Below are 12434 nucleotides of genomic sequence, written 5' to 3'. Positions count from 1 at the left end.
GAAGTACTAATACCACTTTACAATGCCTTGGTAAGGCCACACCTGGAATATTGCATCCAGTTTTGGTCACCACGATGTAAAAAAGATGTCAAAACTCTAGAAAGAGTACAGAGAAGAGTAACAAAGATGATTGGGGGACTGGAGGCTAAAACATACAGTATAGGGAACGGTTGCTGGAATTGGGTATGTGTAGTTTAATGAAGAGAAGGGTGAGGGGGGACATGATAGCAGTGTTCCAATATCTCAGGGGCTGCCACAAAGAAGAGGGAGTCAAGCTATTCTCCAAAGCACCTGAAAGCAGGACAAGAAGCAACGGATGGAAACTAGTCAAGGAGAGAAGCAACCTAGAACTAAGGAGAAATTTCCTGACAGTTAGAACAACTAACCAGTGGAACAACCTGCCTCCAGAAGTGGTGAATGCTCCAACACTGGAAGTTTTTAAGAAGAGACTGGACAGCCATTTGTCTGAAATGGTATAGGGTTTCCTGCCTGAGCAGGGGGTTGGACTAGATGACCTCCAAGGTCCCTTCCAACTTCTTCTTCTTCTTCTTCTTCTTCTTCTTCTTCTTCTTCTTCTTCTTCTTCTTCTTCTTCTTCTTCTTCTTCTTCTTCTTCTTCTTCTTCTTCTTCTTCTTCTTATTATTATTATTATTATTATTATTATTATTATTATTATTATTATTATTATTATTATTATTATTATTATTATTATTATTATTATTATTATCTTGTAGAAAGGAAAGGCCCACACTGATAAATTAAAGATCTTTGTGGTCTGCAAAGGAATGCTGGTGGGCTAATCAATGATTTGGTGACTAGAGGAGCATCTACAGTGTTGGAGCTTGTGGTCATGGTAAGCCATGGAGGCACTAGGCAACATGACTTTTAGGGCAGTGGTGGTGATTTTATTACTTTTTAAAAAAAGTCTGTGCTCTGTCCAAGGGTGCTTGGTAGGCTGCATGTACAGGCCTGGTCTAGAATTTATTTTGGAACATTCAACTATCTAGAGCAGGCATGTCAAACTCATTTTGTTTGAGGCAACTTTTTATAAAAGAATTGCCATTAATTTGTTTTAATAAAATAATTTAAATCAATTTTTCACTTGATTTCAAATTAAATGAATGAGATTTTTTTTAGTACAATTGCCAAATGCAATAAACTGGTTTTAGGTATATGTTACTGGAAGGAAAAAGCAATCCCTGTTGCGTTACTAATCCCAGAGAAACATTTCCATGTATGCAGGTATCCTTAGGGTGCCATATGGGATTAAAATAAAATAAATAAATAAAATAGTTATGGATGAGAAATATTGGTTGCAAAGTTGGCATTTCTGGATGTAATACAGATATTTTGGACTTATTTTTGTTTCTTTGCATGTCTGATATTTTTAAAAAGGCATATGCTACTGACTACGCTTATGCACATATGTAACATGATCACTGCTTGTCCAAAATTTTACTATACAGATAATACCCCCAGAAATTATTTTAGCCTTTTTAATAAATGTTGTTATTGATATTAAGCTCACCAGGGAAAACATCATATATTGTTATGTATATACTAGGTTAATTATGTAAAGACTGAAGTGCAACATAACTAGATTCTAAATAATCTATTTTTCAAAACACACCACAGTCCAAACAGTAAAAGTAAAGTCCAAATTAAGAATATTTCATTCTTAAGAATTGTTTAGATTCAAAATAGTTTTCAAGAGTGTACAAAAGATACTATTTTTTCTAGAATCAGCTAAATTAGACATATTACATTGAGAAAAATGTTTCTCATTTCTTTCCTACCTTTGATTTCATTGCAGAGATGTTAACATAAGAAATAGATTATTTTGTTATCTAATTTTACCTTCCAAAAGACAGAAGCAGATGAAAAATGTGAGGTTCTTTCCTGTTGGCTTTTCTGAATTAGCTGTTTTAGATTCTAAAAGTTTAGTTCCTAAAGAAGTAATCCTGTAAATAATTTTAAAGTCCTCCTCTAGTGCAGGCTCTTTTATGACTCGTGGATTTCAACTCCCAGAATTCCTGAGCCAGCATGGCTCAGCTTGGCAACCTCTCCCTTTCCCCTCAGCATGGCTGGCTCAGGATTTCTGGGAGTTGAAGTCCACGAGTCATAAAAAAGAGCCAAGATTGCTAGCCCTGCAATAGGCTTAGGAAAACCAATAAGGGAGCTGGATTGTTGTGTTTTTTTTGCAAAAAAAAGGTTCCGGAATGCCGTTCTGAGCGTTCTATGAGAAAAAAAGCCCTGGTTTTAATGTATTGCTTACCCACCGCTACAGTTTGAAGTCCACAAGCTGTGGAGCAGCAGGTGTGATGGAAACTCAACTTCTCCAGTAGAAATGCATGTTTTCCTTCAGTGGAAATGCTTTATTTTAAGTTGCATGTGAATGTCCATGGTGACACAGTGGTTAGAATACAGTACTGTAGGCAAACTCTGCCTGCAGCCTGGAGTTCCATCCTGACAGGGCTAAAGGTTGGGGGCAGTTTGCTGACATTGTAAACCACTGGGAATGCTGTATAGCACTATGAGACGATATGCAAGTCTAAGTGCTATTGCTACTTTTCCAAAGCAGAGTCATAGCTGTCAGCCTTACTAGGTAAATTAGTCAGGACGGATGGCCATATAAACTACTTCTACTTTATTTTAAAGCTTCGTTAACAGAGTCCTGCAAGTCTGAAACTACAATTCTCCTGCTGTTACCTTTGCAAGCTGTAAAATTTAGGCAGGGATCTTCCTGAGCCGATTGTTCCGTACAGCTGTGGGCAGCTGTGCAGCTCACTTTTATCTGACTGTGTTCCTTAGACAGCATTTATTAACTGCTAGATTCTTGTCTTCTTTCCAATGTATCATTGCTAGATGGCAAGTAATATCCTGCGAACAGAAGGTGTCTTCAGGGAGAGAGTGGAGAATGTGGTACATGCCTATATACTGGTGATACTAGCAATCTCGTTTGCCCAGTTTTTATATATTATTTTAATTTTTTTTTACATTTCATATCGGACTATTTCCTAGGCTTGGGTTGAAATCTACTCTTCTAATTATTGTGTAGTGGGTCCGACGCAAGGAAGAGACGCCAGCCAGAGTGTGAGTTCAGCTCTTTATTGGAGGGGATGGCCCACTGGGGAATGAGGGTTACCTGGGCTCCTTAAATACCTAGCCAGGTAAGCGGACAGCCAATGGGGTTGGCCCTAGGTTTCCCGCCGAAACTGGGTTTCCCGCCAAAAACCGTTCAGGCCAACGCCCCCTGGTGGCTGTTGCTATGCAGGTGCCTGCATACATAACACTAATCCCATCTCCACATTTCTTAGAAACATACTAGCCCTGTTATGGCTGCATTTCCTTAGCCTTTTGGAGTCCTGGTGTGGGCGCAATTGTTACTTTGAACAAGTCGGAGTTGGCACCCTATTTAACCTTCAAGAAAGCTGAGACCCTGGTTCATTTTTCTCTGTTTTAAAACTATTTTTGAAAGCTCTGTGCTAAAGTTTCTCACTGCACTTCCTGGAGTGCCTTGGAAGTCAAAGATGCAAATGGCATTAGATAACCTTTTGAAGCCAGAGTGCAAAAGTCCTTGCTTTTTATTGGCCCACATTTTCTAGGGCTGCAAGTAGCCGTATTAAAGCTATAACTGTCAGGTTGTAATTCATCTTTTTAATGGTGTAGACTGGAAGGAATAGAGCCTCCTACTGTGGTGTAATTTCACGCTGAGGAATCTGATGGGGTTCCCTGCAGTCTGATCCTTTATGGATCAGAAAGCTCACTTTCTCTTGAGCTGGAGAGCCCAAAGATTAGCTCTTTAACCCTTTTCATGCCAGAACAAGTCTGACTCTTGCTTTTGATGACTCCTCTACCCAATGGGCCTGCTCATGTGACTTTTCCCCCCTCCCCCTTTTCTGTGAAAATCTTTATTTCCCAAAGAGCAGGAATGCAGAATGATTCTTAATTGTTTGGAGAATGTGCATATTTACTAAACCAAGTAAAGCAGTCAGCCAAACATAGCAGAAGATAAAATTACATTAAAATAATGGTAGCAGACACAGCAATTGTCTGTTCATTTTGATGATTATAGCTTCATTCATCTTTCAGGGGCAGAGGAGAAATCCAACACCCCACTGACTGTGAGACAATAACCTGAGTGTTAGGTCTAAAAAATGGTTCAGCGTCTCAAGACGTATCAAGGATAGTCTGTGGCCTATAACCTATCCCTATATTGAAGAAAGATGTCTATGGAGATTCTCAGTCATCCAGGTCATGGTTCTCCTAAAGGTGCTTTTTTCAAAAGGCAACTGGACTTTGTTTTTGCTTGAATACATTTCACTACTCATACAAGAAGCTTCTTCAGTTTGAACTGAAGAAACTTCTTGGACAAAAAGTGAAATGTCTTCAAGCAAAAAGAAAGAAAGTCCTTTGGGAGGCTGAAGCAAGATGCTTTGAAATGCATAAGTAGGCGCAAATAATTCCTTCCTTTATTATCATTCTAGCATCAATTGCTCTACCTGTCTGATCAGCTGCCTCTTACCCTTCCACTACAGTTCTGCTAGATTTCTCCAAGTTCTTTCTTTTTCTTTCTTTCTTTCTTTCTTTCTTTCTTTCTTTCTTTCTTTCTTTCTTTCTTTCTTTCTTTCTTTCTTTCTTTCTTTCTTTCTTTTCTTTCTTTCTTTCTTTCTTTCTTTCTTTCTTTCTTTCATAAGGAGGAAGACAACAAACAGGCAAACAGAGCTTAATTCTGGATTATCCTGGTAAAATGGAAACAGAAAACTAGAGGCATCCCTACAGAAAATGCATGGTCTATGACTATAATAAAGATTACATCTGATCTGATTTGATGACTGATCACTGACACTGTCTCTGTGGTTTAAAGGTAGATGGGAATATAATGAATCCCCAATGAAATAGCACATAGCACTTAGACTTATATACTGCTTTGTATGGCTTTATAGCCCTCTCTAAGAGGTGTACAGAGTCAGCATTTTGCCCCCAACAATCTGGGTCTTCATTTTACTGACCTCAGAAGGATGGAAGGCTGAGTCAACCTTGAGCCGATCAGGATCAAACTGCCAAACTGCAGCCAGCTTGCAGCCAGCGCATTCTAACTATTGCGTCACCATGGCTCAAATCACACTATTTAGTGCTATGAAGGCCTAAAAAAAAATTCAGATTTTTTAAAAAAAAATATCATTTATTCATTCATAATAAGACTGTAATTAATAACAGTAATGATTTTGCAATTCAGTGGCAAGGTATCATTTTGCCACGATTAGAACATCTACACATAGATTTGAGGTATCCATAATAAAATACTAGCTTATAGGAATCTCATTCTTAACCCAGACTATAATTATTTATTTATCTTCAAAGGTCCTCATAATTGCACATTCTTTTTCTGTAAGAAGGCAATATTTCTACATAATAAGCTTTAGTTTTTGCAAAAAAATGCAAAATAATATGGCTTATTTAGAGTCTATGAAATTAATTTTGACTTCTTCACCACTTTCATCGGTTACATCATGGTGTTATGCATATGGTTTGGGTATTTTTTGTGTATCTACCCTGACACTTAATTCTTATATTATTATTTTTTTGTAAGTAGCAAAGAATCCACGGTCGTGGGTTCTTTATAAGAAAACCCCCAAAACATATGATCTGTTGAAATTGTAGATGGTTTGCTAATTATTACTGTAAATTAAGCTAGGATAAAACAATTTGATAAAATGATGCAACAGTTCCTAACAGTGATGTTTGCTTTTGACAGCAAAGAACAGATAAAAAGGTAAAGGTTCCCCCGCACATGCGTGCTAGTCGTTTCCGACTCTAGGGGCCGGTGCTCATCTCTGTTTCAAAGCCGAAGAGCCAGCTCTTGTCCGAGGACGTCTCCGTGGTCATGTGGCTGGCATGACTAGATGCCAAAGGCGCACAGAACGCTGTTACCTTCCCACCGTAGTGGTCCCTATTTTTCTACTTACATTTTTACGTGCTTTCAAACTGCTAGGTTGGCAGAAGCTGGGACGAGTAACAGGCGCTCACTCTGCTACGCGGCACTCGGGATTCGACCCGCCAAACTGCCGACCTTCTGATCGACAAACTCAGCGTCCTAACCCACTGAGCCACCACGTCCCTTTTAAAGAACAGATACTGCAACCAAATTGATCGACTTTCCTTTGAAGGCAATTGGAACAGGGCTTGAATTAGGCTACAGCAAAATTCTTCCAAATTCTTCTCTGAAATCCAGGATTGGTTGCAGAGGGCTAAATTAGGCTTCTCTTCTTTCAGGGGGAACATTAGTTTCATCAGTCAATGCTTGCAAAGCATTTTCCTGCTTGCTGAGAGTTTCAGAAAGCTGTATCTTGCTGGCAAAGGTAAGATGCTTGCCTATGTGGCTTAGCCAGCTTTGCCACTGACTCTAGTCTCTATTTTGATAGGCTCTTAAATGGAAATCCAATAATATGTTAAGCAGAAAGAGTTCCCCTGAAAGACATTTTAAATCTCTTGGCTCATCATACCTGTCAAGGAAGGAAAAAAGATTGGGGAGGGGGCCTGAAGCCCCACACGTCTCTTTCCCTATCGGGTCCCTTTTCAGGAGCTATAGCTTTACTCCCCTTGGCAACCTACTCCTCCCTTCCATCTTGGGGAATGAGGACAGCAGCTCTGCATCCCACTGAATAATGAACATGTAAATAGGACGTGGGGCTTTTGAGTGGCATGACCCCTAAATCAGGAAGTTCTCCAAAGCAGCTACAGCAGAAATAAGAGTTTATTCCCAGCGGTGAGAATAAGTGATAGGGAACTGAATGAGAGAAGCTCATGCAAATGCTTCCTGAATTAAGCTCCGTCTGAAGTGAGAAAGGATGGATGATAAACACCCTCAGCTTTAAAAATGGCAAAATATGCTTTGCAGGCATGAAGCTGGAGCACTAACAAAAGAATCTGCTATAATATTGACAGCAAAAGCATTTCTAATGTGCTGGGCCCTGGCTACCTAAATTGAAAAAAAGTCCATTAAAGAGCCCTAACTGTTAGTTACACTTTCAAATCTTAAAACCATTAACAAAAGCCACTTAATTCAATTACTTTCTCAGGGCACCACCATTATAACATTATTGGAGCGATACTGGGTTATGTATTGTCTGTGGGGGGGGGATGCAAGTAGGTTGGTTTTCCTTTCTGTCTCTCTCATTCTCTCCTCCCCCCAATTCATTCTCCTTTTTTATTTTTATTTTTTTTTTCTGTTGCTGCTGCCTTGAACTAATGGGCTAAAGTGAAATGATGTCTGTCCCCATTGACAGGTTTATGAGAATTTAATAAAGCGTGGCATGGATAAAATGAGATATTACAAGGTCGCGCAAAGCTGATTGTCTCCGACACATCAGCATTTTTACATCCTGGATGTTGACAATTCCCAGTCTAATCACACCATTTGGCTGCAGAAAGAAGCGCTTATTTTTTTTTGCTGCTGAGGAAGCTCCTGGGGTTTGTCCATTTTTATTCAGAACACAACAGTTGAATTTAAAAAAGAAGGGGGAAAAAAGAAATCAGATTGTTTTCTGAAATTGGGCTTCCAACAACACAGAAAGGTAATTTGAAACGACAACATCCACAAACAACCATTCTTAGTATCTTTAATAGACCACACTTCTGGGTCACCCCCCCCCCAAAAAAAATGCATGGTCTAGAACAGGTAAATCGGGAGCTAGTCTTCTATCATAAGGGTTAACTGTATGGCATTTCTATCCAAATACAATTGTTTTCATGTATGCTAATATATAAATAGAGGAAAAAGTAGAATGCTTCCAAACCTCTACCTTTTCTCTAGTTATACTTTAGCATATAAACATTTTATCTAGGTTTGCACAGGTACTCTCTTCTTTCCATAATGTTTTTCTAGCGATGCCTAACTGGCCATCCTACCCTAGTCAGATAGCATAATATCCACTTTTTCCATATATGAAATGTAGAATGCACGAAGCAGACCCCGCTGCTGCACCTCTTCTAACAAATTCAAATAAAGGTAAAAGAGGAAGGGTTCTTCTCAGATGGGAAATCAGATCTTCGTCCTCATTAACTACCAGCAGAACGGCATTTATTTTTTAAAGCTTGGGTTGGTTATTACTATCTACCAGCTTCAAAGGACTACCTTCACCATCTGGGCTGAATAGAATAGAATAGAATAGAATAGAATAGAATAGAATAGAATAGAATAGAATAGAATAGAATAGAATAGAATAGAATAGAATAGAATAGAATAGAATAGAATAGAATAGAATAGAATAGAATAGAATAGAATAGGAATTTGGAAGGGACCTTGGAGGTCTTCAAGTCCAGCCCCCTGCTCAAGCAGGAAAACCTATATCATTTCAGACAAGTGACTGTCTAGTCTTTTCTTAAAAACCTAAGTGGTCTAAAGAAAGTAGAGAGCATCACTCTTCTGAATTGCTGGAAAGGCCAGGACTTCACTTAAGTTCTACAAAAGTTTCATCCCCTGGTTAAATTCAAGACTTAAACACTTATGCTGAGAAAATTTATTCTGGTGCCAGGCAGAAAAAAACATTTCCTGGATTTTCTCTTTCTACCAGTTTTTATTCAATTCACTGAAAGAAAATTAAGCTTTTGATTTTTTTTCCCCCAAAGAAGAAGGTTTTGGAAAAAGCGTAATAGTTGTGAGTATGTTGTTCATGCATTTATTTAGATATAACCCCAGACTAAAGTGACAGCATTGTGTCTTTCACTCCACTTGGTTCCCCACAATTCCACTAAACATCAAGTCAAAATATCATAAAGGAACAGAGCTTTTTCGGTATTGATGCTTCAGCTACTATGCAGGAAGTGTCCCGCATGGGACAAATGGTTAATGGTTAATTTTCTTATTTTCTTAGAGCACTCAGAGCTATTTTGATGGAGAATTACGAACAAGGCTGATTTGCACCCAACTCTGAGCAGTAGCAAATATGAGCTCTTTTTCTCTGAACCCTGACCAACTTTGCAAAGTATACCTGTTGTTGTTGTTAGTTGCGAAGTCATGTCCGACCCATCGCGACCCCATGGACAACGTTCCTCCAGGCCTTCCTGTCCTCTACCATCTTCTGGACAGTACCACCCCATGGACAGTACCAAAAGGAAAAAAGTATACCTATTTTATTTAAAGAGGGAATATTTAAGCTGTAAGCAGTGTCAGTCTATTAAAGAAAATAATGTAATTCAAGTGCTATCTATTGTTCCCCATATGTATCAAACTCCTCTAGGAAGACTTTTCTTCCCTTCCAAAAAATGCAAATCAAACCAGATCCATACTTCTAGATAGTCTTCTGTTATTTACAGTTCATTTAAAGTTTGGCAGCAATATTTAGAACATTAACATGAGATGTATTTCATATGAGAAACTCAAGATTGCCCCCTAGTGAGCTTTTTTAAAAAAACACCTGTATTTTCTGGGTATGTGAAATCAAATCGCTGAAGCAGTCAGTCAATACTTACTAGGCTGCTGCCATCTAGCTGAACTTTCTGTATATGAATGAGAAGGAAATAAAACAGCTGTGTTCTATCTTTCACGGAGAACAACATCTTTCTCCCTGAAATGTTCATTTGTATAATCTTTGGTTCTGTGCATGTAGACACTGTGAGAATGGAATAAATAGGCAATAACCTATAACAGTATTTCTCAGCCTTGGTAACCTGAAGATGTGTGGACTTCAATCCTCAGAAATTCCCCCAGCTAGAATTTTCAGAATTCCCCACCCATCAGCTGGCTAGAGAATTCTGGGAGTTGAAGTCCATACGTTTTCACAATTGAGAAACATTGACCTATGGCCTGCAATGCATTCATCATCTTTGCTGTAGTACATAACACCTTGTACAGAAGTTGTACGGATATTTCAATTTTTTTTTAGTCTTGTCCCTAAATCTGTGTTCAAACCTTCACATTCTGTTCTCAGAGCTCCTTCAGAAGCTGTCATGAATTATTTGTATACACACACACACACACACACACACACACCATATATATACCAAAAAACCCATTATGACTTCTTTTGGGGGGACTGTCTTATTTTGCAGCCATCTGCCCACTCCATATCACCGTCTGGTTGCTCGTGACCACAACGGGGCAGGTGAGCATGTGTCACACCAGTGCCACCGTCACGAGGTGAGGAGAGGCAGGCGGGGGGGGGGGTGGAGCTGCCCCATGTGCCCCACACCCACTTACCTCAGGGCCCTTGCAGCCAGGCCACTTCCTGTTCAGCGACCTCTCCCCACCCAATCCATGACCCGGCTGCCCACCTGTCTCTTCCCTTTCACTCCCCTCCCGAGCCAGACTGCCATGCTATGGAGGATGGGCAGGGGAGGCTCGGTTGCCTTACCCGGTCCCCTTCTGCTGTTTTGGAGACAGGGGGAACATCTGACAGGTGGAGGGAGGCGGCAGGGGAGGCTTGTACCACCCAATTCTTCTGCTCCCCCATCTGTCCACGACACTCTCCTCCTCGCTACTCTCCTCCTCGCCTTTTCCACTGGCACTGCCTTTGCGTCCCGAGCATCTGCCCTGGGAAGCCCTGTAAGCCGTTACAACCGCAGGCAAGCAGACAGCAGGAGGGAGCAGGCAGGCAGCTTCGGCAGGTGTCTGACAGGCAAAGGGAGGCAGCAGGAGAGGCTGCCATGCGAGAGTTGGCAGAAGAGAAGGAGGTGGTGGTGCCACCGGGCAGGTGATCTATGGGGTGAAGCAGGGGTGGCCAGGACCAAAGAAAGACCCTCCAGTGGCAGACACAGCTGTGGCACAGTGGCAGCAGAGCCTTTTGCTGTCACTCCCCCCCGGCTCCAAAATGGTGGAGGGGGACCAGTAAGCTCACCGAGCCTCCCCTGCCCATTCTCTGCAGCATGGCAATCAAGCCTGCAAGGGGGTGAAAGGGAAGAGGCAGCCAGGCAGCTGGGTCATTGAATGGGTGGGGGGGAGGTTGCCGAGCAGTGAATGGCCTGTCTGCAAGGGCCCTGAGGGAAGCAGGTACAGGGTGTACCCCACCTGCCTCGCCTCAATTTGTGGCAGCGACACTGGTCCAAAGCATATTCTCCTGCCCTGTTATAGCAGAGAGCAACCAGATGGTGGGATGGAGTGGGCGGGCTCTTAACTAGGGCTTATTTTCTGGGTGGGTCTTATTTTCAGGGACACAGTATGCTATCCACCCAGCTATTGAAATACTTCATATTGCTTGGCTATATTTGAAACCATCCTCCTCCTGACCTTTACTTGTGCATCTCTGTCAGTCTTCCACTTTACAGTCCTAAATTAGATTCTCCTTTTCACTTGTGCTTTATTTGTATATACAAAATGTACTTTGTTCAGTCCCAAAGAGAATAAGTCTATTTGTCTGTGGTTTTAAGGCAAGGGATGAACCAGCCTCCCTTGGGCTTGTGGGATAATCAACTTCAGCACGAATAAGCTTTCCAAAAGTAAATGACATGTATGTAAATGTTCTACAATAAACTGTCTCCATCTGTCTCTTGTATTCTTTGGAGGGGAGACATTGGGGTAAACAAAGTGTAGTGATGCTGCACAACACATTTCTGCTGATGAATGCAGCCAATAATAACATAGTTTTATGTATCATTAATTCTTTTAGCATCCAAAACAATAAGTTTTTCTGAGTACAGATAATGCAGTAATCACTCACAATTGCCAATAGAATTATCGGCATTCGGCTGTGTAAAACAACAACTAGAACATGAGCTTTTAGCTTTTAAAAGGCAGCAAAAGGAAATAAATTCCCCCTACTCTTTTAACATTCACATTAAATACAAAGCTGCATCAAAGCCTAATCCCGTGGGTTAACGTCTGGCCTTCAAACACGGGATAGTGTAACTAGCCAGTTCAAACCACCTTGGTGCAAAATAGCAGAGCTTGTATATTTTTGAACTGCTGCCCCTCATTTTCTACTAAAAAGGAATTCTTTGAGAATGACAAACAATATAGCATAGCTTTCTCCAATTTGGTGCCATCTAATGGTGGATTTTAACTCTCACCCTGTCAATCAATATGAACAACACATATCACTTTCACTGAATTCTATACTGTAGATGAACAGATACCCGGTACTAATCTCAAAATAGAGCAAAAGGCAAGTCAGGATTGTAATCAAGGTTTTTCAGCTATTTCAGTTTAGATCAGTGTGACAATAGTATGCCTTTTGCACTTGGCCAAGTACAAATCTGCATTCTGATTCAAAGACAATGGGCTTTGCAAAAGTAAGACTACTATAATGTACATAAAGAGAGTGTTGGGTGCCGGGGGGGGCATGGCCCATTGGGTGGGTGTGGCCAATTGAGTGGGCGTAGCCCATTGGGTGGGCATGGCTGCGGTGGTAATGGCAGAGTGGGTGGGACTAAAAAGTACAATCAATCAATTCCAACTTTGCGAGATCTTTTTTTTCCCCAGAAGAAGTTGAAATTGA

This window comes from Vipera berus, assembly GCF_964194415.1.
Source record: "Vipera berus genome assembly, chromosome: 3".
NCBI classification, from domain to species: domain Eukaryota; kingdom Metazoa; phylum Chordata; class Lepidosauria; order Squamata; family Viperidae; genus Vipera; species Vipera berus.
This window is presented reverse-complemented; position numbering follows the sequence as displayed.